Genomic DNA, 26,536 nt, shown 5'->3' with positions numbered 1-26,536 from the left:
TTTTTATTATGAAGCATACACATAGATTTGTACACAAATATGAATGGCCTTCATTTTTCAACTCTATCTTTGAATTCACCATACATGCACAAAATAAGCTCTTACATGGTTTGCATCAATGTTTTATGTATTCAAAATAATTCTAGAACAGATTGAAGAACTCCTTCCTGCAAAACAAGAAACCATAAATAACTTTATTTAAAGATACAAACATATCTTTAGCATTTAAAGCAGAAATATCTAGTCCTAATGGATGCATTTTAATCACTTTTTCTAGCATTTCTATAGACATGCCAAAGTCAGAGGAAATCATAGTAAATTTCTGCACTCTAAATACACTGAATTGTAGCTTTTCTCACAAGCTGGAAGTTATAGAGAAAAGGGAAAAAAACAACAAAATCCCGGTTAGTATAAACAAGAAAATTAAAGTTACTTCCAGAACATTTTTCCTGTTTTAAATTTTCTCTCATGTCTATCATATGCTAGAAGACATTTTTCAAAGAATTTGAAACAATGTTGAAAATAACTCAAACTGTAAGATGGTTTGACATACACAATCGGAGAATCACTGAATGACTGAGATTGGAAAGGACTTCTGGAGATCATCTTGTCCAGTCCCCCTGTTCAAGCAGGGGCAGCCACAGCAGGTTTCCCAGGACCACTCCAGTTTTCTGCACCTCAGAGGATGGAGGCTCCATAACCTCTCTGGACCACGGGATCCGGTGACTGACCACCTGTAAAAAGAAACAAAAAGTGTTTTCTTGTCTTTGTATAGAATTTCATGTATTTTCATCTGTGCCAATTGCCCTTTTCAGAGGGCATGTTGTTGGGCTAGCAAGGGTTCCTCAGGGGTGAAGAGATAGATGAGAATCTTGACTCTATGATCAGAAGGCTGGATTTATTATTTTAAGATATATATTACATTATGATTAAGCTAGTAGGAATAGAGAGAAAAGTTCGGACCATGCTAAACTAAGAATAGAAAAGGAATGAATCTATCAGAGAGAGCTTTGCCCCTGATTGGCTCTTAATTGTAAACGTGGAACATGGGTTAATTACAGGCGCACCTGTTGCATTCCACAGCAGCAGATAACTATTGTTTACATTCTCTTTCTGGGGTTTCAACTTCCAAGAAGAGAGAAAAATCTTAAAGAAAAGATTTTTCACAAAAGATGTCTGTGACAAGGGCACAACTGAGAGAAGTTGGTGACTGTTCTTCATTCCTCCTCCCAGGTTTGTACACATGGATAAGATCCCCCTGAACTTTCTCTTCCCCAGACTGACCATTCCCAGCAGTCTTGGCTGTCAGGTGCTGCAATTCCTTGCTCATCTTCATGCAAGATGCACCAGTTGCACTCTAGTGAAGTCCATATGTTTTTTGTACTGGAAAAAACAGTGCTGGACCCAGCTATTCATGGCCTTACCAGTGCTGAGTAGAGGGATCACCTGCCTTGACCTGATGACAACACCTGTTCTAATGCAGTCAGGATAATTTTGACACTCTTTTCTGCAAGAACACTGCTGGCTCTTGGATTGCTTCTTGCTCACAGTGACACCAAATGTCTTCTCTTTAGAGCTGCCTTCTGCCTCATTGGTCCCAGTTTGTACTGGTGCCTGGGGTTATTCCTCCTTCACCAACATGCAGGACTTTTCCCTTGCCCTTGTTGAATTTCATGGGAGTTCTGCTGTCCCATTTCTCCAGCCTGCCCAAGTCCACCTGGACAGCAGCATGATCCACTAGTGCAAAAGCTACTGCTCCCAGATTTATGCCAGCTGCAGATCTGCCGACAGCTCAATCTTCCTTCATCCAGGTCATGAATGAAGGTGTTAAACACAATATGTGCCAGTTTTCATCCCAAAAGCATACCACTAGTGATTGTCTTCCATATGGACTTTGTGTTGTTGATACCAGTTCTAAAATCCCAGAAGTTCAGCAAGTTTTCAGCCCACATTACCAACCATTTTCCCTAGCCTGTATTTTATAAGGCTTTCTATGAGCTTGTTAACGTACAGTGTCAAAAGCCTTGCTAAATTTGAGATAAGCAACATTCAGTGCTCTCCCTTCATCTATCAAACCAGTCATCTCATCACAGAAGTCTATCATATTGGTCAGGCATCATTTCTCCTTTCTGATTGTATGATGGTGTACTGGAATTTGGTTAAATTTGGCTATTTTTATCCATAATTCTACAAAATCACATTTCCATTCTGTTCAGTTTAACCAAAAGTTGAAACGACACAGTCTATATGAAGCAAGTATTGACCAATTGTTGATTAAATGATATTTTTAAGCATTCCAGCTATTGTTTTCAGCTACAAAGTGACATTAGGGAAAACTTAACTATCAGGGGAAAAAGTACTTAAATTTGGACTCTGTGGCAGCTAACAGTGCTAAGTGAAGGTTACTCTTCTGGGAGTTTTCCTTTTTGCTTCAAGGGTGTGTGAAATATGTGCTAAAATTTCATAACAGTATAAAAGAAAAGATGTTAGCTAAAATTTGCACAAGGACTTAAACCAAATTATTATCAACATTTTCATATTCAGTCTTCATTGTACTTTATAGGGTTACATTTCTGCCAGTGTTCAAGCTCTGATGAAATGGAGATTATATAACAAAGAAATCCCTTTTTAATTAATCTGTCAAATGAGTCTCATTAACACAGAGTCTCATCATAGTAATTACTTAAGAACCAGGCATTAGAACATTTAACATCTAAAAGAGTTCATTATATTCAAATGTTGTGAAAGTATCTTTGAATATAATTTTATCTCCTTATTTCTTTTTTACAAGATAGAAATAGTAGAAAACAGTATATAATAAAAAGAATAACAAGAAAACAATGGAAACACAAAATTAATAAATAAGATTTATAGCATTTTATGCAGCAGATTCTAATATCAAATGTAAATTACCTAATTGCTAGGTTTTGTCCTTTTGAAATGCCTCAAGCAATGATACCTATGGAGATTAGACTGATGGATATCTCTTGCAATATCCCTGTGGTATTTGATAATAATATAATACCTTTGATTGTGTACTTGTCTTATGTATATACCTGTTGCAGTAGGTTCACAAAAGTTGTGTCAGTAGTTTTCCACTGTCAACAAACGAAGGAAGCAAATAAACAATGAATAGAAACTATATCAAGGCAATTTTGCAGCTGGCAGCTTCATTGATGCCAGAAGAGTCTGCAAGTATCTGGAAGAATCTAAACTAAGTTTTGGGGTAAATCCTGACCCTTGCTGATCAGATTTAAAACTGTACTTTCTAGTATCAAGAAAATTTAATGTAAATTCTCTCGTGAATAAAGCTAGTTAGTCCCAAACAGAAAACAGGACTGAATTGATTAGATGTGAGATTTATTACTTAAAGCTACCAGCAGTACTGACTCCTGTGATCAAGAGGTAGCATATGTGAGTTCAAAGCGCTGCTCAGATGAGCCACTGTATATTGCAAGGGTTTCTCAATAGTAATGCCCATCATTACTGCATTTATGCCATTAGTCACTCCTAATAAAATTATAGGATGATGCTGAGTTTTCTTATACTCTTTTTTCTAAAGTAAAGCTGGAAGTAATTTACAGGATGCACCTCAGTAACTGTTCTTCCTTCTTCAATGATTGTGGGAAGGTGGCTCTTTGAAAACACCAATCCAATGGAAACTCAAGTTTCTTTTTCCCTGTCTCAGTTTTGGAAATACCTGCCTAAAATCAATGGATTATCTCAAGGCACACAGAGCATATGTCTAGAGGAAAGGCAAAAAATTGCTTCAGCCTGTAAGACCTTGCTGCTGTCTGGGAAGTTAGCCAGTGAGAGATGGCTATTATGAATTTAGGTGTTTTTAGTGGGTGGATGATTTTACTTTTACTATATCTGAAGGATGTAGTGGTGTTAACACTCATAGTGAGAAATTATGGTCCAGTAAATATTTTGAGGAAAGTGCCTCACATGACAGCCTATTTTCTTAGAAAGTCTTCTACAAAGAACTACGTAAAACTTAAAAAGCACTGGCTTCTTTGAACAACAACAGGAGAGTTTGTTAGGAAGACAGGAAGGCTAACTGACTAAGTTATGGAAAAGGGAAATTAGAATCCGAGGGCATGCTTCTAATAGTCGATGACAGAATTAAATATTTGATATACAAAATAAATTTTTAGTATAAAAAATCAATTGTGTACGTGAAAAGGGAAATTAGGAATCCTGTTACAAAGGGCCTCGTGTCAAAGCCACTGGGATGTAAGCTCAGAGGTAGAAGTGGAAGTTTCTATTAAGAAGTCTCATACTAGGTATGAAGTACTGTTTTCAGGGTAGCTTGAATAGGGCATGGTTCAGTAGTGTTTAGAAAAATGAGGTATGAAAGTGCATTTTATCTTTCCTGCATTTTCTTATATATGCTGTCTAAAGCAAGAAGATATATTTAAAATATTTTAAATATTTTAAAACTCTCAGTTTCCTTTTACATTCATGTGCCTTTATAGTGTTGATCATGTGAAAGGATAGTTTACTTAAGAAGAGGTCTAGAACAAATGTGATTAAGCAAATACCGTCTTAGAGAGACCCCTTTTTGATGAGTATCAAAAGAGTATATCCAGAGATTTTAGTAGGAATGTTAGCAAAATTCCAAGGAATTCAGAGACATCAACTCAGAGGATATAGTTGGGTTAAGAATAACTTTTTAATCATCTCAATGGCCTTTTGTTATGACAAACAGCTTGTGATGATCAAAAGGAAGGAAACAAAATGCTAATTCAAAGATAATTTCCTTAGACTGTTTCTCGGTTCTTTTTGCAACTCAGCATCGTTCCACCTTCTCCTTCTCTTTTTTCTCATGAGAAGTACCTACTTGCATGACTATATAAAAGCTTCCATCAAGACCATGACTGCCTTTACCTTTCCTCGTATTTTATCTTCTTTATTCTCAGAAGATCAGTTCTTACCGTCATTCATTCCGCACAGTAAGGCCAGTCTGGGATCTCCGTAACTACTCACAAAACCAATTTCTTTTTTCTCTTTAAATTCCTCTTTAAAACTCTCCTTTACATTTATGTCTACATCACCACTCATTTGTCAGTGCTGATCTCATATCTCTACTCTTCTGTTTATGGACAACCGCCTTCAGAAGCTGCCAACATTTTTCTCTGTATCTATAGAGTATTTAAACAGTCGGTACTGCTCTGCCAGTAGTGTTCATATATGAACATATGCTATTAAAGCCACATGCTATTAAAAGTAATCAATAATAACGTTATTAGTCTAGTTCTAGAGATTTGGAGACAGGATTTGATCAGGGAGATGGTGTGCAGCTTAACATGATATGTTGTAATATCCAGTGAAAGGAACAGCAAATATGGATAAAGGGTTGATGACAGAGATTGCTACAAGAATGCTGTTTCCTTCTAGCCTTTTATTTCTGTAATTTATGGGTCTGATTATCTAAGACAGTAAGGAGCAAACCCTGTCAAGGTTTATACCCCAAAGTAAAGCTGCATACAATTAGTCCCATCAACATCAAATATCTTAGTTACTTATAGTTAAAATATATTAAAAAAGGAAAACAATTATGTTCATGCAATCAAAATATCCTTTTCATAAACGCTTGGAAATGTTTTATTCTTCAATTATTAGAAAACAAAAGCAAATGAAAAGAAATTACAGCAACTGGTTTACAGATTAATTTATGAGCTAATGATTGGTGGGAGGATTCTTGCGTTTCACTCCAGATCAATTTTGTCTTAAGTGAGGGCTCAGAACCTAAACACAGATAAGTACACTTAACAGAAAAAGTATTTATCTGTGGCTGCATAAATGACCCACAGCATTTCCCATTCAAGGTAGTGAAATGTCATGGATCATATTCTCATAAAGCTCTTTACTATACCTTGTTCACTGCTTACGACAATCAGTTTATTCTTTCTAATTCTTGACACAAGAATTAAAAACATGTGGCTTTAATAAAATACTGCTTTTTTTTCTCACCACAGCTAATTAGCTTGGGCAGAACCCATACTGACGTGTCCAAGTTTTGAACTGCATCTCACTGCTGTGGAACATCTGTTTGCACTTGACCGTGTTAGGTTGCCAGAAACATGATCAAATTAACTGTGGAACCAGCTAGGAGCCAGGGTCAGACCCTCTAAGTTGCTGTAAGCAGCTATTTTTTTCTAGTTGTTAAGAAATGTAAAATTCTTATGGTAAAAATAACCTAAGATTACATCTTTTGCTGTGGTTCATATTTATTTGAGAAACTGAAAACAAGCACAGTTAATATCACTTTCATTTGGCTTTTCCTATGGCTGAATTCCTTACCTGGGATAGGGCATCTTTGGATGAACAGACAGACTGGAGAATCAGAGGCTGGATAGCAGAGCTGTGGGGAGGGACCTGGGGGTTGTGTTTGACAGCAAGCTGTACATGAGCCAGCAGTGCCCTGGCAGCCAGGAGGCACCAGACAGCCTGGGGTGTCCTGGGGGAATCAGGCACAGCATCACCAGCCAGGCAAGGGAGGGGATTGTCCCCTCTGCTCTGCACTGGGGCGGCCTCACTCGAGTGCTGGGGGCAGTTCTGGGTGCCAAAATATAAAAAAGATATTAAGCTACTAAAGAGCTTCCAAAGGAGGGACGTGAGGATAATGAAGCAGAAGCCATACGAGCAATCACTGAGATCACTTGGTCTGTATGGCCTGGAGAAGAGGAGACTGATGGAGACCTCACTGCAGTCTGCAGCTTCCTTGTGAGGGGAAGAGGAGGGGCAGGCTCTGATCTCTGCTCTGTGGTGCCCAGTGGCAGGACCTGCAGGAGCAGCATGAAGTTGTGTCAGGGTTGGTTTAGGTTGGATAACAGGAAAAAGGTTCTTCCTCCAGAGGGTGTTTGGGCGCTGGAACAGGCTCCCCAGGGAAGAGATCACAGCAGAACACTGACAGAGCTCCAGAAGGGTTTAGACAACAGCCTCAGGCACGTGGTGTGACTCTTGGGGTGTCCTGTGCAGGGACAGGAATTGGGCTTTGATGATCCCTGTGGATCCCTTCCAACTCAGGATGTTCTATGATTCTATGCTGTATTGTCCACTTCTGTCTCAGATAGAACATGATAATATCCTGAGTGAGGAACAATTTTAGGCAAGGAAAAAAGCCCAACAAAACTGTTCTTCATATAAGTAGGAGATTCTTAAGTAGCATGTTGGCTATTTACCATTTAACTTTTTAACATTTTTCTAAAATTATTCCATTTCATTTGTCAAATAATGTAGTTGTAATTAAGTTCAACAATCCAAATCAATCTATGATTTTGTATAAAAACTTTTCACGTGACCTGCAGGTAATAAGATTATGTTCAAAACTAGGAACAATCATTTAAATTGGGTCTATCAGTATAGCAATTACTTTTGCTGTATTATAAAAATTTTCTGGCCAGAATATCTAAGCTGACAACTAACAGTAACTAAGCAATTAGGGACATCTGTTCTTCTGTGCTCCTGAAATCTGTTTTATAAATAGATTTGCGATACATTATCTTTTTTTCAATAGAGTAGGGGTCCTGTATATCTTTTTTCATATCAAATTCTTAAGAAGTAAATCCTGACAAAGTTTAACTCTTTTAATGCATTCTCACTTTTATAGGAACATCTCATATTTTAAAATGTTGGATTTGCATATAAATACAGTTCTACTTTGTTAAATATGTCCGATTATATGTCCCTGCCTTGACATATTCTTTCTGTTTACAAGAAAGCAGTTAGGTTTATCTATTTGCATATATAAATTTTGAGTACTATGTAAAAATGAAAATGTGAACTTAAAGGGAGAATCTATTGAGTAGCTCACTAGGGCAATTTACTGTTATATACATTATATTTTACCAAAAAAACCCATGCAGTATTATTTCTTACGTTCAATACAGTCCTGCTTTGGGCAGATCAGTGTTTTCATGTCTTAGAGATCTAGGGCTTTACTGGGAGCATGGGATTTACTATTCAGTTTTCTGTGACCACTCTGCTTAATCTCATTCTCTAAACACAATAGCTTCCCTATATAAACACTAAAATGTGCACCTAATTTATGACTACTTGTAGACTTGGAACTTATTGAATTTATGGCCTAGAAGAGTAAAGCCTGTTGTCATCTCTGTGGATCAAAGCATTTCTTTGTTAGTAGGATGATGTTACTTAGCACTGCTGATGACAAAGTTGTACCTTCAGAGCAAGCCCTCTGAAAATGTAAAGCTGAAGCAGTACTCAGAGGTAAGGGGAAAGGACATGTCAGAATCAAAACTAATAAGATGTTTTAACTTTCCATATGCAGATTACAATGAAGTAGAAGGAAATTTGTTTTCTTTCATAGCAGTCTTATACTAATAGCTGATACTGATGAAAGTAGTGATAGTACTTTTTTTCTTGTTTCCTAAATATACAGTCCACGTTGCCGAGGGTTGCCACATTTTCAAAGTGACAGGGTGAATTATGCATTCTACTTTTCAGAGGTATTATAGTACTGGTAGTACTAATGGTACTATTTCCAAAGAAATAACTGACAATCAGAAGAATATCAAGAAAAGTGTTCAGGCTTTTTCTCTTCATGAAATTGTTACTACAGTGTTTTCCCATATGTCTAACTCCACAGATGTCTATATTTTATAATACAGAGCCATTTTTAGTGAATATATATCTTCCCTGCCTTACTACACAAAGTACTTTGATACAGACTTGCATGAAGATTTAAGAAATCTATCTCCTGAATCAGAAGGGTTAATATTTACATTCACAATCTTATTAGCTTTAGGGCTTTTGCAGGTTCTACAGCTAAAATACTGGATATCACAAGATAACAGAAGTATGCAAAAAACAAAAATAATTTTTGAAGTTGTTTATTAGAGGATATGGTGAAGTACTGCAAGACAGAACTAAAGGACAAAACTCCATGAGGACATTTGAGTTAATTCTAAAAATACATTGTCACTAAGAGAAAATGGGATAGTGATTCTACGGTGTTATTCTGCCTTGGCTGTGGTGATTAATTTCTCAGAAAACTAGTTTCTTTAGGTCTAATTCTGTGGAGAGATGCACAGCTCTCTAGCACTGACTGAATGAGACAGCTTTGCAGTAGCCTGGTATCACCGTGATACTCCACTTTGCTGCATAGATTAACATATAAGGTGAATTTTGGAGATTTGGTCCACTGTTAGATATTTCATAGAACATGATAATTCACAGGTGTAACATAAATTAGTAAGGTCTTTAATCATGCAACTCTGAAAATGCAGAACTTGACAGCCCCAAGGTCACAAAGAGAAGGAGAATGCCAGAGCATTCTCAGAGCTGGTTTTATGACAACACAATCCTGAGTATATCATGAATATTAAATTTATATATGAGAAAGTAAATAGAAATGTGCAGATGAATTTGAGAGCCTCTAACATGGGATTAAGAGATAATTAATATGGCGAGGTAAAAAGCTGAGCAAAAGGTTTATTTCCATTATTTGATCTAACTACATTTTAACAGAGAAATTATGTGCTTACACAATTTGAAGATGGGTAAAAAATAATAATCATTACCAAATAGTTGATCTATCATAAATTTGTTTTACAGAAGAGGACTCCACCCTTTAAGGGCTGCTGACTGAACTACTCGGGTTGAAAACTATCCTAGAATGACTACTAGGGTCAATTGTTACATAAGACTGGTAGCATGCTTTAAAAATCATTGAAGTTTTTTTCCTTAACTTATGTTATAGGAATAGAAAACCAGATAAAAGAAATAGTTTACACCAGCTTTTAAACCCCAAGTTTGTATAGAGATATGACATAGGTACATTTCTTCTTGGCAAAGACTTAAAGGACTTAAAATCACACAAATTGTGTAGAAGTCCTAAAGAGCTGCAAAAACTGAGGTGTGGATAAAGAGGATATCCCAAGAAAATGTAAGACGAGGGAAGAGTTCATTTATTCTGTCTAACCAAGGTGCTAAAAGATAAAATGTGTTTTGAACTGGGACTGGGCTATGCGGGTGGGAGGGGAAGAGGTTACGTTTTGGGAAGTAGCTTTTTCTAATAGGTACCTTGAAAAATATAGGGTTCTGCTTTCTGTGATTTCCAAAAGGACAGTTTGGGGGGGGGGGGCACAAAGAAAGGAAAAGCATCCTCTTTTTAGTTCACTTTCTCTAATATCTTGATTGTGATGAAGTCATTCCAGCTGGCACATATGAGATCCTCCTTCATCCCTGTGGTAGTTGACCTTGGCTGACACCAAGTGCCCACCAAGCCACTTTATCACTCCCCTTCTCAGCAGCAGAAAATAAGATGAATAAAAGAACTTGTGGGTCAAGGTGGAAGTAGTTTAAAAAAGAAACAGCAAAGGTCATGCATGGAAGCAAAGGTAACCAAAGTGATTTTAATCACTACTTCCCATCAGCAGGCCATGACCAGCCACTTCCTGGCAAGTGGCTTTAGCACTCCAGAAGACAAACGCAGCTTTTATTGCTAAACAGGTACCATATGGTATGGAATAACCCTTTGCTAAGCTTGGATCAGCTGTTTTCTGTGTGCTCCTTCACAAACTCTTGCCCATGCCTCAGCCTACTTTCCTTTGAAAGGGGGACAGTTTGGAAGGACAGCTTTGGTGCTCAGCAGTAGCCAAACACTGGTGTGTTATCGACACTTTTTCAGCACCAATACACTCCATAGCAAAATGAGGGCTGCTGTAGGGAAAAGTAACTCCATCCCAGCCTGAATCAGAACAGCCCTGCAGAATTTGAAGAGAATTCAAAATTTATTTCCAGAAGGCTATTTTAATCATAAATCTTTAAAAATTAATGAAGCAACATTTCACTGGCTTCTATAGGACAAGGCAGGATGGTCTGAGCTCTGAGAAATGTTAATTTGAATGTTGCTTGTCTGCATGTAAATAGAACTCTGGCATGGTTCAAATTTTATTGGTTTTTTGCAAGAAATCTATGCTTTCTTTAAAGGACTGTTAAACTACATTCCATACCTGAGAACAAACACATCTGCAACCATGCTCAAATATACAGAATGAAAAATTCTACACCTTAAGCAAAACACCAATTCCTTCTTCCCTAGATTAGGCAAATTTGTAATTTCAGTTACTATTGCAGCAGAAATTTTTTTAAGGCTTAGAGACATCAGCATTTTCTCAGATGCAAAATGGTTCAGCTGATGAAGGTGTGACAACTTCTATTGCCAAGTTAACATCCAGCCTTCAGGAGGATTTTATAATCCCCAAAATAAAAGTGTTTCCTTTAGTCCTGACAGCTGAAATCAGGGTCTGAAATATTCAGCCTATTGGAGGACTAGAGAAGAGTGGATTAATCTCTTCCATAATTCTGAAAAGGGCTGAGCTAAAAGACATGTATGCTTTCTTGCTGGCAATCCCCATAAAATAAAATCACACATTTTCCAAACTGTGGAGCCTATTCCTGTATAAAGCCCACATCAGTGAATACATGCCATGTCTGTGGTGCTTAACTGCATATAGACAAGCTTTTAAACAAGCATGAGAACATCCACCAAAGCTGATCATCCTGAAGTTGGACCAGTTACACAGGCAACAGGATAACTAATGTTACTTTTTCTAAAATCCTAATATGATTTTAGGACAGATCCATCTGCCTGAACAAAAATAAAAGGTGGATTTATGATGAATTTCTTAAGAGGTTAGTCAGACTTCAAGCTTCTGGAAGAGACACATAACCTGTCATAGAAAATAAATGAAAACACTGATGAACACCCACCATCTCATTACAAAGCAATGTGAACATAAATATATATATATATTTATATAAACCAGATGATACTTAAATTGCATTACTTAAACTGTCTAAAGTACTAAACATTTTGCATGGTACTGCAAAAGAACTCTGGCATAGCATGCCAACTGATGGTAAATACAAGGAAACCTCATGCAGCAAACCTTGCTGCATTCTTATTAGGAGTAGCACAGGCTGGTGAAATATGTGTCACAACATCCATCAGCAATCCTCAAACCACAACTACCACATGTTGTCTAACCTCTGGCATATTAGGTATTATTTTCTGCACATCTTCACTTCAAAATCTGCCCCATCTGACACACGAGTTTTGAAACTGAAGTTTTCTTTGTCTGCTCTGATTTAATTTGTCTTACCTCCTGTTATGGTAAAAGTGGAATATTTTCTTCTCATTAGTCCTACCTAATACAAGGATAACATGTAGTAGCCTGTCGCAATATTTAAATGTGAAAATGATGGCTTCTTAAAAGCCCATTTTTTTCAATATGCAAATTTCGAAATCAAACATTTCACATGAAACTAAACCACACATTTTTTACATGATCCAGAGGTCTGACTATTTCTAATTTTTCTTTTGCAAAGATTGTTACATTAAATTACTATTCTATGTCATATTTTACTGATTTGAATTCTCAGCTGTCTTTTGAGCTAGGACAGAAATGTCAAGAAAGTGCTAAAATGTTTTAGATGTCAGAAACAACTTTTGCCATTGCATGGCTTTAGATGTAACTTGTTCGTTTTACCTGCTATTCTTCATGTTCTTCAGATATTGTTGCCATAACTCAAAGCATTCCATGCCTCAAAGTGTACATATATATACATATATATGTATATATATATATATACACATATTGCTTCTTGTGTCCATAGGTTAGAAATAAAAAAATATTTGGTCATATTAAGTGATTCTATCTAAGCCCTGTCTCTGCCTGAGAAAGTTCAATCTTATTTAAGCCTGATATGATTTGGAGTAGTTCTTATAAAAGGCATGAATAATAAATTCTTCTTTTTATAAACTTTTCTGGATACAATTGCTGTTTCATCAGCCAGCGGTTTTCTGCCTTGGATGAAAGCTTCAGAATAACATTCATAAAAATATTTTACAAGGCTTTCAATCATGTGTTTATGCAATAATTTTTACAGAGAATAAAACAACCAACAGGAAATATGGGTATGTATCCCATATTTGAGGGTTTTTTTTCCCAAACTTCTTAGTCACATATGAAACTTGTGAAATATCTGGACAACTGCCCTTTCATTTTATTTTATTTGTATATTAGTCATTTAGATTTACTATTTAACTATGTCCTCACTTCATCTTCAGCTAGATCTCTTATAATTTCGTTATTTAAAAAATAAAAATAAAAATTTCTGTACTAAGAGATTTCATCTTTCTTTATGGATAGCTGAAGGGGGCTCTGTACCATATTGTTTTATCCTTACTTTGATAGAATAAAAAGACCAATTTTTTACAAGACCATGTTTCTACAGGTTTTTTAAGGCTAAATGAATTGACAGAAATAAGTAGGGATTAGCAATGCTGATCTTTGCTGCAAGTAACATTTGTATTTGGATCAAATACACTAGTTTGTCCTTTAATTGTAGATATTCCAAAATATTGTATTTCAGAATATGGGAAAACTCAGTCTTCAAGTTTCTGGTTTTGTGTTTCATTCTGGCTGCATAATGATTTAGGGAAGTTAAATTCAATAGTTCTGGAAAATATCCTGTATTTGACATTATCTGTCCATATTGTTAAGTGGGAAAGAAATGTTTGATTGAATGGCATAACAAATCTGTATCTCATATGAAAATTCCTCATTTTGCTCTGTGATAGCTCTCAAAAAGCAGAGATGTCCTTCAGCTCAAGCATTTTTCAATGGGCTGATCTGTTAGCATATCAGTAGGGCATAATACAGCCTTTTCATCAGACAGAGGCTTAAAGGTCCGCTGCAGGTTTTTTCTAGTGACAGAAGAAGATCCCAGCAGGGAGGAGGCTGTAGTCAAATGTTTTACTTGGTTATAAATAAAGGATTGAAAAAGCAGTTCTCCATTCTTGACAGATCCATTGATTTCTTGAATTTTTGGCAGGTTTGTTATGGCAGATGTGCTCAGTAGAACTGTAGGGTATGCTCATAGCTCATTACAGATTTTTGGAAACTGCTGTTTCTGCTAAGTTATTCAGTTAAGAAGTGGAAATCCACATTTTATAATAAAACTTGATGACATCTGTCACAGCTTGATTACTTACATTGAGGTAGTAACTTAAATCCTTTCATATGAATAAATAACAGTGTGATAGTTTATATCTAATGCTGCCATCTATCCAAAGGCTCAAATCAGTTTTTGATCAAGTCTTGAAACAAAAAAAGGCTCCAAATAGGTATCAGGCCAAATCTTTTTACCATAAGGACAGTCAAGCATTGGAACAGGTTTCTCAGAGAACGTTGTGTAGTCTCATTCTTTGAGATTTTCAACCTAGGCTGGTTAAAGCACTCAACAATATGGTTTGACCCTGCTCTAAGAAGGACCTCTTGAGTTGCCTTCCAACCTGAATTTGCCTGTGATTTTTTAAAAACTCTTTTGTTCCTGATTTAGGATCATCAGTGTATTATTATTGCTGTATAGTAGTGTTAAGTCAACGGCACATCATCTGAATCAGACATTGCCTAATAAGACACCTCCAAGAAACTACTCTATAATTGTAACTATTAAAGTTCTAGTTTTTAGATATAATATCAAAAGAAAATTTAAAAAACTTATACAAACTTGGGATGACTTTCCCCCTAATCTGTAATTCTTAAACTTAGGCAACAGAAATTAAACTGCTTGAGATATGATAAGGAAGTACACTGAAATACCAGATTTCTATTGATAGTCTGGTTTTGGTCTACAATTTTATACTTTTCAGTGCTAATCCAAAGAAAAAAAATGATGAATATTCTTTTTCTCATATTTGCCCATACAATACTCTAAGAACATGAATTAATCAAAAAAAGATAAAGTCAGAGTGTAAAAGCAGTCACGACTGCAAAAAAAAAATGTACACATGACTTGAGATATCACCAGAAACAAGACTGAATTCAAACACAGCAGAGTAACAGAGAAGGGAGAGGAAATTTTGTTTTTCTTGAAGAGCATTTTTAGTAGCAACAGTGGTAGAAAGGCCCTACTGAAATTTCAAAATATATTGCTTTACTCTGTACACAATAGGGAAGGGTATAAAATACTTTATGGTAGTTCTTCAGAAATAGAAACTGCACAATGTATGCCATAATTTATAACAGTTCTGCTTTCATGTACCAGCTTTACCTGCAAATTGGCCAACGTCATCATCTACATGAGAATTACACAGAGTGTTTTACAGAACTGGTACTGAAAGACTAGAATATTGAGTGGATTCTGGGATGTTAAATGAGTTTGTGGTGTCAAGGAATCAAACACTAGTTTATTATTCATCATGTGACCAAAACTTCTCTCTAGAGGCTGAATTTCTCAAGTAACAATGAAGCTCATTAAAATTTACTGAAATATGAAAAAAACAGACTGAGGCTTTAGGAGAAAACTACTTCAGTTCAGTGAAAAGTAAATTGGACTTATCCAAAATTTTTGCTTCTGATAAAGACAGAACAAAAGGAAAATATATACCAAGAATTCACAATGTCAATCTCTTTAATTTTTCACATTTTAACTATAAAATAAGGAGGAATAAGGCAGTTATCATTGTACTTGACCAGCTTGAGGGTTCAATTACAATTCTCTTTGTAATTGAATACCCTAAAATGGGGTAATTTCTGAGCATTCACGCAGAACTAAATTTGTTCTGCTGAGTTAAAAAAATATTTTTGATGCCAGTGGTAGTTTACATTCTGTTTTGTGGAAATGTGTCCAATGTAGATAACTATTTATTAGATTTTATAGTAGTTCTCAAGCACATAATATTTATTGCAAACTCCATCTGTGGGTACCTTTTGTTGTGCTTGGCTGTGAACAGATGCATCTAACATTAGCATCTTATATTAGCATCTTACAGTAGCTCTCAGAAGTTCCTCCACACACCAAAAAAAGAAAAAAAAAAAAAGGAAGAAAGTGTCCAGTTTATATCAAATTGACCTCATTACTAGGAGTTTGGCAAATGCAGTCATTTTTCTGGGCACGCCCACAGGTAGGCTACACAGAATTACACTGGACTTCAGGGTTTAAGTATAATACAGCTAAATAAAAAGGCTAATTCTTGTCCTGAAAAGCAGTTAGATGAGATGGAGCTGGGAATAAGTACTAAATCTTTCAACAGACAAAGTCCCTACAAACTGTTTCATGCAGCAGATGTATTCTAAAAGTGGAGGTGTGAAAAGTGTATTTCTAGTATCCTTTAAAGGAAAGCAGACGGCCTAACACAAACACCCCATACAGGAATGATTCAGATCAGAAGTCTTCCTTCTCTCAGAGCCCATACTCATCTTTGGGGGGCAACAGCCCATAAGGAAAAGGATACTATGACCATAATTATTTACAATCACATGGAAAAATTACAAGATGAGGCAAAGACACTGACTACAGCATCCAGGCAGACTGTTCCATTTGCACTTGGCCACGCAAACTGTGAAGGGCAGGTGATATATTAAACTATTCTGTTGTCTTACAGAATGCTATGAACCAGCAAGGCAAAGAGTGATCTGTGGAGATAGGTTGTTTCCACAAAGAGTGTTCTCTGCCTGCAGGTTTATGAAGGCTGCCTGAGGTGAACTACCACTACCAGATACCCTCAACGTGCACATCTCTATAAACTTGCCACTAGTTCAGCTGGTGTCAAGGCATAAGGGAACTTGTTGGTCTACAGCAAGAACAGAATAAGACGACATTTGATGGCACAACTGGTTAGAAAACAAACCAGCTTTCCAATAGCCCGAATTTATGAGGTTTTAGGAAAAGTGATGCCTGTCCCATGGTTCTTCTCCTCACTATCCCCAGCAAGCTGGTTTTCTCTTTCTGGCCTCTGTTGTGCTGAAACAATCCAGAATGCTGAAGCTGCCTCACCTGGGGCAATACCCACAGCCATGGACCCAGAAGAGACCTGGGCCCGAGCTAGAGCAGTACTGGTGGGTGGTTTAGTGAAGGCATAGCTGGTGGGGACCATGTTGACCCAGCACCAACTTGCAGGTGACTCCCTGGTTTTACTGAGCCTTGCCTCATCACTATGTGCCCACCGGGCGTCTTTTGGACCTGATCCTGATCTACAGATTGAATTCCAGGCTTGACTTCAGACCTACTCCCTCACTGTACCCTGATCTGGACTGGAGGTCAGTCCTGGCTGCCATTCATGTTCAGACATGATCCCTGGATGCTCCGTGTCAACCCCCTGCTCTTTCCACCCCTCATCCCAAAGGGAGCAGCTGGCCTAGAGGCCCAGGCACATTTTATTTGCCAGTGTGAATTTATATATGCAGTGCCTGTGCTGCCAGGCTGTCAGCCCCCCAGCTCCAGCTCTGGTGCTCAGAGCATTTCCTCAAGGAAGCATTCTCCAAGGAAGGACCCTTGGGCAGTCCCTCTGTCAGTGCCATCAAACCAGTGCCACACACCAGTGTGTCCCAGGTTCTGTGCTAGCAGTAATTTGGGAAAAGTTTCAAAGCTGGTTTCAGTCTCTTGGGTTTGATTTGGGTTTGTTTGGGGGTTTTTTGACACAGAGGTTTTGTGAGGACTTCTGTCAATCTGTTCTGATTTAAAAAAGGAGCTCATGACGTTTCTGATGGATCTGGCCAATGTCAAGGCTTGACATCCAGTCTTTCCCTAGCAGGCTGGTTTTGACTCTCAGTGCTGCAAGGGGCTGGTACACCTGCTGTAGTCTTGTAGTCACATTTAAGAAAATACTTCCATGACATAAGCACGAGGAGGAGAGTGGGAAGAAACACTCTAGCATAGAGGCATCATCTAGAGCTTGCCATGCATATGAGCATATGTTCTCAGCCACTGCCACTATGTTTGACTAAAACTTTTCACAGGTGATTTTTATGCTCAATGTTTCTGTTGCAGGTCTGTAAGAAACATAAGTTTGTTTGCCTGAGATCTGGGTAAAAAATAAACTTAAAATGCAAATGTTGGGATGAACAAGCAGTGCTAACTTATATAATCCTATTATGCATCATTTGCAGGTCTGTCCAGAGAAAGCTTTTCTTTGTATAACAGGCATCTGCTTCAAGAATGGTCCATAACAAGCCCTCTGAGAATTCTTGGTAATTAAAGAGGCTGCAGTATTAAAAACATTTTGAAATACCAAGGAAGATTTTGTATCACTTAAGGTACTTTCTTCTATTAACTACTTTTGTCATTCAAAAGTGAATTCCTTCTTTGATAATTCATCTGTAAGTCTTTCATGTTATCAGCTATTTGCAAGGTGATTGAATTTATGGGAGATTGTAATTTGTGGATATAAGCAGCCTAATGTTGTGTGATGAGTTATGAAAATTCTAAACTTAATATCTGGTGCCTGTAAGATGAACAATTGTCTTTACAGGAAATGGGACAATAAGAAAAAAACAGTTTATTACAACATAAATGCTAGTTACAACGTTTCAAAGCACAACTACCCTTGCACTGAGAGTTAAGTTTCTGGTGCCGTAAAAAAAAGAGCAAAAAACATTTAAACTTGAGTCTCATCCATGTGCCTCTTCCTCATCTTAGTCCCTCTCCCTTACACTCCCATGCACGCATGCACGTCTGTGCATCCTGTTTTCTCGCTGTGGTGGCTGCCCAAGTCATTATTTCCACATGCAGCACAGTGGGGAGGTGCTAGCAGCATCAGCAGGAGGCAGCTCCCGAGGGAGCTCTGGTTCCTGAGAAAAAGAGACCGCGGGGTTTTCACCACCACGGCATGCTATGTGTTTGTTACATGGCTCCACAGCTGAATCCAAGGAAATTGGACATGGCAGCCGCCCCAACACAGCGCTGCTTTGGGTAAATTACAGTGGAGTACAGTGGAGATGCCGATGCTCCCCTATGGCAAATTCTCCTGAAAAACTGAGAGACTGAAAACAGTCCTTGAAAGCATTTAACAGCTGCAGACAGACTCAGAGCATAATGGCTCTTTGATCTTGTGTAGGATGGGAAGAGCACCACTGGGAGCTTAATGCCATCAATTTATGCAAATGTCATGGAAGGAGACTCCATGTAGTTAAATTGTTCCGTCTCAAATGCAACATTTATGAAAGCCATCACTTCTTCATTAATCTCCAGGTGGATACAATAGATCATTATATAATAGAAATTAAATCTAAATGTTATCTCTGAGTTTGAAGAACTAGAAGATGCTTTAATTAGAAAGAGAAGTGCCTGCGATATATATAAGCCTGTTTGCAAAAAGCTACTTTTGAGAAGTGCTGACTGTAACTAGTAATTCAAAGCCTATAAAATCATAAGGAAAGCCCCATATAAATAGCAACTGAAAATGCACAAAGACAAACCACAGTCATTGTAAGAAAAAGAAAAATCTGGGATAGAATTTCCATTTACTTTGTGCAATCTTATTGTGACTGAGATGAGCAGAGATTTTTTACAAAATGGGCTTAGCAAATAAATTATTTTTGAAAATATTGTAATCAATGTTTACAGACAATGCCTTTATATTAAAGAATAGGATTTCTCCTACCTGATCTTGAAAATAAAATAAGAGCAGTAGAGCAGTACTGACTTCTGACTTCGCTCTAAATCTCTAAATTCAGACTTTTTTTTTTTTCCTAGAGATTTCAAGGGAATCTTTCTTTTATTTATCTGAATAAAAGTATGATTGCTTTGTCATAACTTTCTGGTCTTTCATGGGATGAGTGAGTTTTAAAACTCCATGGAAACAACAATGATCATCTGAACAAACTACATCTTTTAACTTGCAGCAAATATTTTTACAGTACAGATAGAAAACGTTTTTACTGCACCAAAAAAAAAAGTTAAGATCAATAGGTAGAACCTCTAATGAAAATAATGCATCCAAAAATCACAGAAACAAACAGCGCATCTCTGCATTTATTGAAATAAATTTCAAGTCAGAAATAAAAATGGAAGTTGGCTAGAGAGAAAGGTATACATAAGCTAGAAAACACATAATGAGAAATTTGAAGATAAGAAATTTGCTCTAAAATGCTTGTTAGTAAAAATACATAAATAATTTAAATAAATTTCTGCATAAAACCCTTTGGTTAAAAACAGCTGAGATCATAACATTTTTTGTTCAGTCCTTTAATGCCAAAAACAAAGCCAATTAAAATATAAAAGTTAAGGGTCAATTCTTATCCTGGACACAAAGTTACTAGATTTTTTTTCTCTTGCTGTTGTTACAAGGTACTGATTATGACTTAAATTGAAAAAAAAGTAATGTGGATATCATTGATATGAAAGATTTCTTCTTTAAGCATAAGGATTTGACAGCTATAGATGCTAACTCCCTGTTAGCTCCAATGTGCATTGATCCTACGCTTTTAATGACCAGCAGCAATGCAAATGCAGCAACTCAACGACTGGGATCCACATGTTAGAGGAACAGCAGAACTTCAGATCACATTGCACTTTACCACTCAGAAATACAGTGATAGATTGGTCATGCTGGTTCCAGTGGAAAGTCCATGGGTTTTGCTTATTTGCTCACTTATTTTTGCAATAGCAGTAGTGGCAATTGCAGGAAATATTGTACTTTATCAAGTATAGGGACAAGTAGGAGACAAGGATTTGTAAACTGAACCCTGCTCCAGTGGGTTACTGACCTACAAAGCCATATTGCTCTGTGATTTATGACACACATGCCAGTGCTGTCCCCAACACTAGGAGTAGCCAGCCCTGCACATGAGCCATTCTGCAGGAGCCCCAACTCCTCCACTGTGTTTCCCTGTTAGCTTTGGATTATGGGATGTGACCACTGGCCACGCACGTCCCATTCCACTGTTACTGTAAGAAGGGCGGTGTGCTGCACTGATTTCTTTTTTCCTTGCGTGCCAGAGCACATCAGAGCACAGTAAAACTCTTCTTTGGCTCTTCTTCAGAAACCTATCCTAAAAAGGAAAGAAAAATAAATCTCTCCTCTACCCAACTTCATTTTTTTACAAAGTTTACACAGTCTGGTATAATTTTGATAGCTCTACTGCTCTGATAAATTTGGTTGCAATTACACAGCTAGTTCAAAAGCTATTGAGAAAGTATCAACAAGAGATATATATGCCATCTCCATCATGTAACTGAAATTATATCTGCCAAATGAAATACACTGGGAAAAAAATAGGCTATATTAGGAAAAAAAAATTAAATCAGTTTTAAAAAATTGTAGCATAAAATATAATTGATTAATCGATTTTAGCAGGATTTAAATGAAGAGATGAAAGATCAAGTAGGTTTCTTATAAAATAGGTAACACACAGCATGCCTCTTTCTATTTACTACCTATTATTGAAAATGCTTGTAAAAACATAGGGTTGCTTTTGCAAGAATATTCACTTAGGAAATTTTTTTAAAATTTTCTCAAACCAAAGGATTGATCTATTACAGAACGACCTGAGATGATTACCTTTTTACATAATGCTGACAAGCACAGTATGTTTGCTAAGGTAATGCCTAATAAAAATTCACTTGGAGAGCCAACCCAGGTGTCACTGTCACACTGTTACAGCAGATGTTTCTTACTCTAACATAGCTGGAATGGCTCCTAACTATATTCTAGAAATGAAGAGTACAAGGGGGAAAACTTTACATGAATATAGTATTGTGATTCATAAGAATTGGACATCATAGAAAGGCTCCTGAGAAAATGGAATTGTCTCCTTAGCTCAGGGAAGTCTTTTGTCATGGAATGACTTTGTTCCCATGCTCTTTGATGAGAAAACCTTTTCATAGTGTTTTCAGTAGTTTTCCCTGAATCTTCTTTTAAATCCTTCATGTTATTTCACTAATCGAGACTGTGCATTTCATATTCTGTTCTCAAAACCATACAACTTGGTACCATTTTTGGCCCAGAACCCTGCTGCAACAATGGGTTGAAATATTTAATGAGACATAGATCAAGGTTCAGGTTTTTCCTGGGGATAATCCTGCTATCCACAGATACACTATCACTTCTGGGACTTAAACTGCCTACTGCCTGCCTTTCAGGAGGACACACCCTACAACTTTGAGTAACACTTAGGTCTGATCAGGAATTCCTGGCATCCTTGTCAGGGCACATGATGTCAGCTACTGCATTTTTATACTATTTAGCACAATGGAGCTCTGTTCTTGGATGTCCCTGGGATGCTATCCTGATAGAAATGATAATATCCTTTCCCGCTCTCTGACCATCTGAATTTCTCTGAGAAATTCTGAATACTGGTGGCATTACAGACAGAAAAGCCAAAACTTTCTTTCAGTTTTATTTCTTGACATGCTTCTCAAAATTAAATTACTGCCTTAAATGTCAGAGGCCCTGTCTACAAGTCATGAATTATACTGATTTTCACTAGGTTGTTTTGAAGATCCACCGAGAAAGGAAGTATAGGGAAGATTCATTATAGCTTGCACTCTACTTTCAGTAAAGGGAGGAGCAAGTATATGAGTAACTGCTGGTAAATATTATCTTACCTTTCTCACATTAAAATATCTTTCAACCTGAACAAGAGGTATCAAATTACTGCATGATAAATAATCACTTTCCACTCATCACTCAAAGTGCTTCTTCCTCTATTAGTCATTTTCTTTCCTTATAAAATGTCTGATTAAGTCCTCAAAATGAAATACAGAGGCCATTCCAAGTTCTGAACAACAGCATGTTCTGAGCTTTATGTGAACTTAGCGTGCTGTCAAAACTCAGTAGGATTTTCTGTTTTTCTTATTAGTTTTCCTAAACTGAAATACAAACAGTTGTAATATTTAATAGTCAAAGAATTTTTTTTTTATTTGCAGATGCTGTCTGTCAATCCCTTGAAATCACTAGATTTTTACATGGGATGCTGTCCCTTGCAGAGCTGACTACAAGGTGTGGGCTCAAACCACCATTTTAAAATATATTTGAAGAGATAATTCTTTCTATGTTGATTAAATACCACAGAAGTAACTGAAGTGTTCAAGTTTTTGCTGTGTTTTATGAGTATACTGTAAGTTGATAATTCCTAACTTGAATAGAAATCCCTGTCATGTCTTCTTTTAAACAAAGGAACTGTAGAATAATAGGAATGTGACTGCTTTGGAATAAGGTATGGTTGGATGGGGTTGTGCTGATATTTATCTACAAACAAGAAGAAAAGCAAGAAAGCACCACTGGGCTAAGACCTTTCAGATGACTAACTTAAAAAAAAAAAAAAAAAAAAAAAAAAAAGCATTTAAAAAACATTAGAAAGCAGTTTTTGTTTCCTATAACCACAGCAGAATTCCCAACCCTATTTATCCCCGTGAATGAAGAATTCAGATTCCAACATCTGGTTAAAAGGATTAAAGGATTCATAATGCCCACTACTGTGGGACATCCCTAATTGCAAAAGCACCTGACAGGTAGAATTGCACTGGCAGAGATAAAGCTCAAGAGGTTTCAGGCAGAAAATAGCTTGCAAGTATGACACTTGGATTCTTCAGCCCTGCCATATTCATCACACAGCTTCTGTTGGTGCTCTCAGAGCACAGACACAGCCAAGTGCTACTGATGGTATGGGAGACAAGTCCCAGGGTCTTATCTTCCATTCCCATGAGGTCTGTTATTTTCCAGTGCTTTCTCATTGTATAAGCTCACAGAACTTTTCCGTTGCTAAAGTAATCATGCATGCATTCAAGTGCAACTGTGAACATTTACATCTACTATTTTTACATCTACATTTTTACAAATTTTTAATTCTTTAACAAATATGTAGGCCTACAAGTATTATATCTAAAATTTCTATCTTCTGTCAGAGTTGAAATGTCCTGTCTATCTCCTGACCTGATTAATCAGATAGACCAAAAAACCTTAAAACTTCAGTGGAAGAAAGTGTGACAATCTAAAATCAAACATATCAGAAAACAATAATGATCAGTTACCATACGTAAGTGCTGTAATTAGGGATTTTTTATGTTCACTTGAATTATGGTGGGTTGGTGTGTCCAAATTTTGAGTGTGATTCCAATGTGTCATAATCAAAGGTAAATACTGTTCCTAAAATAACAAATAGAAGGTATCATATATAGTGTAAAAAAGATGCACAGCCAGTCCTGACCCTCAGTTTCTCTTCCCTAAAATCTGTTACTGGCTCCAAAGACGCTAATCCTTAGCTTCCAATGCACCCCTCCTCCGCCTGCTGTGAAAGCACATCAGCCTTTCAACTTCACCTGTTCTACCTCATCTCTGTTGAGCACATCATCAATGGCATTTGGTGGGACCACATATATTGCACCTGCCTAATGAGAACTCTGGATTTAAATTCTTCTTTCTACATCTGATGTGCTGCCATGGTTCAGGGCTTTGATGAAACAAAATAATGACTATCTAGAACCACTAATTACATGCAGACATAAAATAAATAGTTTTTGAAGCTGTTCTTCACTTTTTGTTTATTGTTTTGGAATCTCCAAGGGATCTGACTTCTCCCTTTCAGGCTCACTCACAAGAGAGTAACCCTGGCAGTGAAAACAGTTTGTCAGTATGTTTTCCATACTCTTCAGTCAGGTCTATAAAGTAATCTGATACCCCTCTTAATATATTACCTTATCTTTCTCTTATTTACACTCTCCAGGGTAAAGAAGCATTCGGTATGTTGGGACAGTAAGACATGCTTCTGTTACTCCCTTCCAAAGACACTCCTTTCCAGAATATGGACAAGAGAGGAAAGATTTACAAAAAAAAAAAAAAAAACAGCAAATAAACAAAAACCAAAAAAGTATTACACAAAATACCAGAAGTATTCTGTCAGGTAAGTGCCAGCATGGTACAGAACCACTGCTGCAGGCTGTGCACGACACCCAGCTCCTGTCATTTACACTCAGAGAGATAATGGTGAAATGCAGAGTACTGAGCTGCACATTACAAGAAATATTGCTGTGAATAACAGCCCACTTTTCCAGTAGTCTAAAAGATAGACAATAGCTGTTGTCTCATGAGTCTTTATTCTTGCTCATATTAAGCAAGAATGGCTTGGAATCTGTGGTGATACCAAAGTATGGGATTTCTGGAGACAGTAGATCCTCCTAACACACAGGAAAAGGCAACCAGGCACAAGTAGGGCAATGATATTCATGGTTTGCCTCATATCTTGTGCAATGGCTTTCACTCAGTTAATATAAAACAGATTAGTGTCTCAGGAGGTAATAGAGAAATTGAACTGTCTTGCAGGAGCAGAAATAAATAGCCTGAGACAAGGAAAGGAAGGAAGCCCATAATCTGGCATTACTTGTGGAACTGCTGCACTGGGGAAGCACCCATTGCTTTCATTTCTCTTTCCATCCAGGACTCATAATGAGCTACAGCTTACTGAATATCTGGGCCTCTGCATACATCCAATTGTTTTAAATTAAACCTTCATTTTTAGCCAAAAGGAGAAATTAACAAGTTTAATTAAGGCAAGATTGCAGTTCATGCCTTGCATTTATTTATTTTCAAAGAAACCATTAGTCATTATATATATATGTGTGTGTGTGTGTGTGTGTGTGTGCGTATTATGTGTATGTGATATATATATTATATATATAACATTTTAAAATATATGTATGCAAATGTGCAGTCAACACAGGCAATTTATTATGGGTATTGAACATAAATATATTTGTATGTGGAATAATATTGTGTACATATTAGATACATATATATTCTTTAGTTTGTTGACTTTTCCCTTTTATACTTTGACAGGAATCTTGCAAATGAAATTATCAGAATTTTCTGTTCCCCTGATTTATTGAAAAGTAGTAGAATTTCTAGCTAAAGATCTAGCTACTCTCCAAAATTGAAGCTAAATGACTAGTAGCGCGTATTTAGCACTGACATGTTTTTCTGCCAGAAATAAATGTTTATAACTTTCAGATTGGGTAGCTTGGGAAGGCAGTAAACTCTTTTTGTAAACTAGAATTAGTACAGAAAAATTCATTACTGCTAATGCTATCTAAACCTTACACTATTAAAATCCTTTGAAACCATTCTGAGATAGCATCTTTGACAAGAGATCATCTAGATACCACTCAGACAATGTAGATTGACTGAAAACTGTGCTGTCAGTACAACATTTGTCCTCTCATAATCTGTCAACAGGACTGTTTGTTCACCCAACAAAAAATACAAATATTTCTAAGAAATCCAAACGAATTCAAAGGGAATATCAAACCCATAAATATAAGAAGCAATGAAATGTTTCATGTATCATGATTCATTTGTCTTTGGAATGTTTTTTTATTAACTACTTAAAGATATTTATTGCAAATCTTGCTAACTAAATTTCAGCATTCATCATTTCAAAGTAGCTACTTGGTCATACTGATCATTCCAGGTTCACAATGTACAATTTATCCCTAAGACTTGTTACAAAGCAGGAGAAAAACTCATGTAGATGGAAGATGTTATTATGGGAATTGAAAATAGCTATTTTTGACTAAAAACTAAACTCTAACAGATGAACCCTGAGGGTATACACTGCAAGAAAAGTATTATGTAGTAAGAAATATGTTCTGAAGTGTCATATACATGCATACCTTGCTGTTATGGCTGACTTTTCTGAACTAAAATAGACCTCTGTTGTTGAGGACTTCCTCTATTCATTGTTTCCTGACATGAATGCAACAGGAGTCTCTTCCTGCTTCTCTG

At 36.8% G+C, this 26,536-nt stretch overlaps 1 long non-coding RNA gene across 1 annotated transcript; it reads right to left on the bottom strand.

Annotated features, from left to right (window-relative positions):
* On the bottom strand, window positions 1-26,536 carry LOC132073723 (uncharacterized). The gene is made up of 3 exons (XR_009418523.1): window positions 26,425-26,536; window positions 554-734; window positions 1-167 (listed from the first exon to the last, which is right to left on the bottom strand). It is a non-coding gene; the product is annotated as an uncharacterized LOC132073723 (long non-coding RNA).

This window comes from Ammospiza nelsoni, chromosome 5, assembly GCF_027579445.1.
Source record: "Ammospiza nelsoni isolate bAmmNel1 chromosome 5, bAmmNel1.pri, whole genome shotgun sequence".
Taxonomy (NCBI): Eukaryota; Metazoa; Chordata; class Aves; order Passeriformes; family Passerellidae; genus Ammospiza; species Ammospiza nelsoni.
Note: the sequence above shows the minus strand (reverse complement) of the source record. Positions and strands in the feature narration are given on the sequence as shown.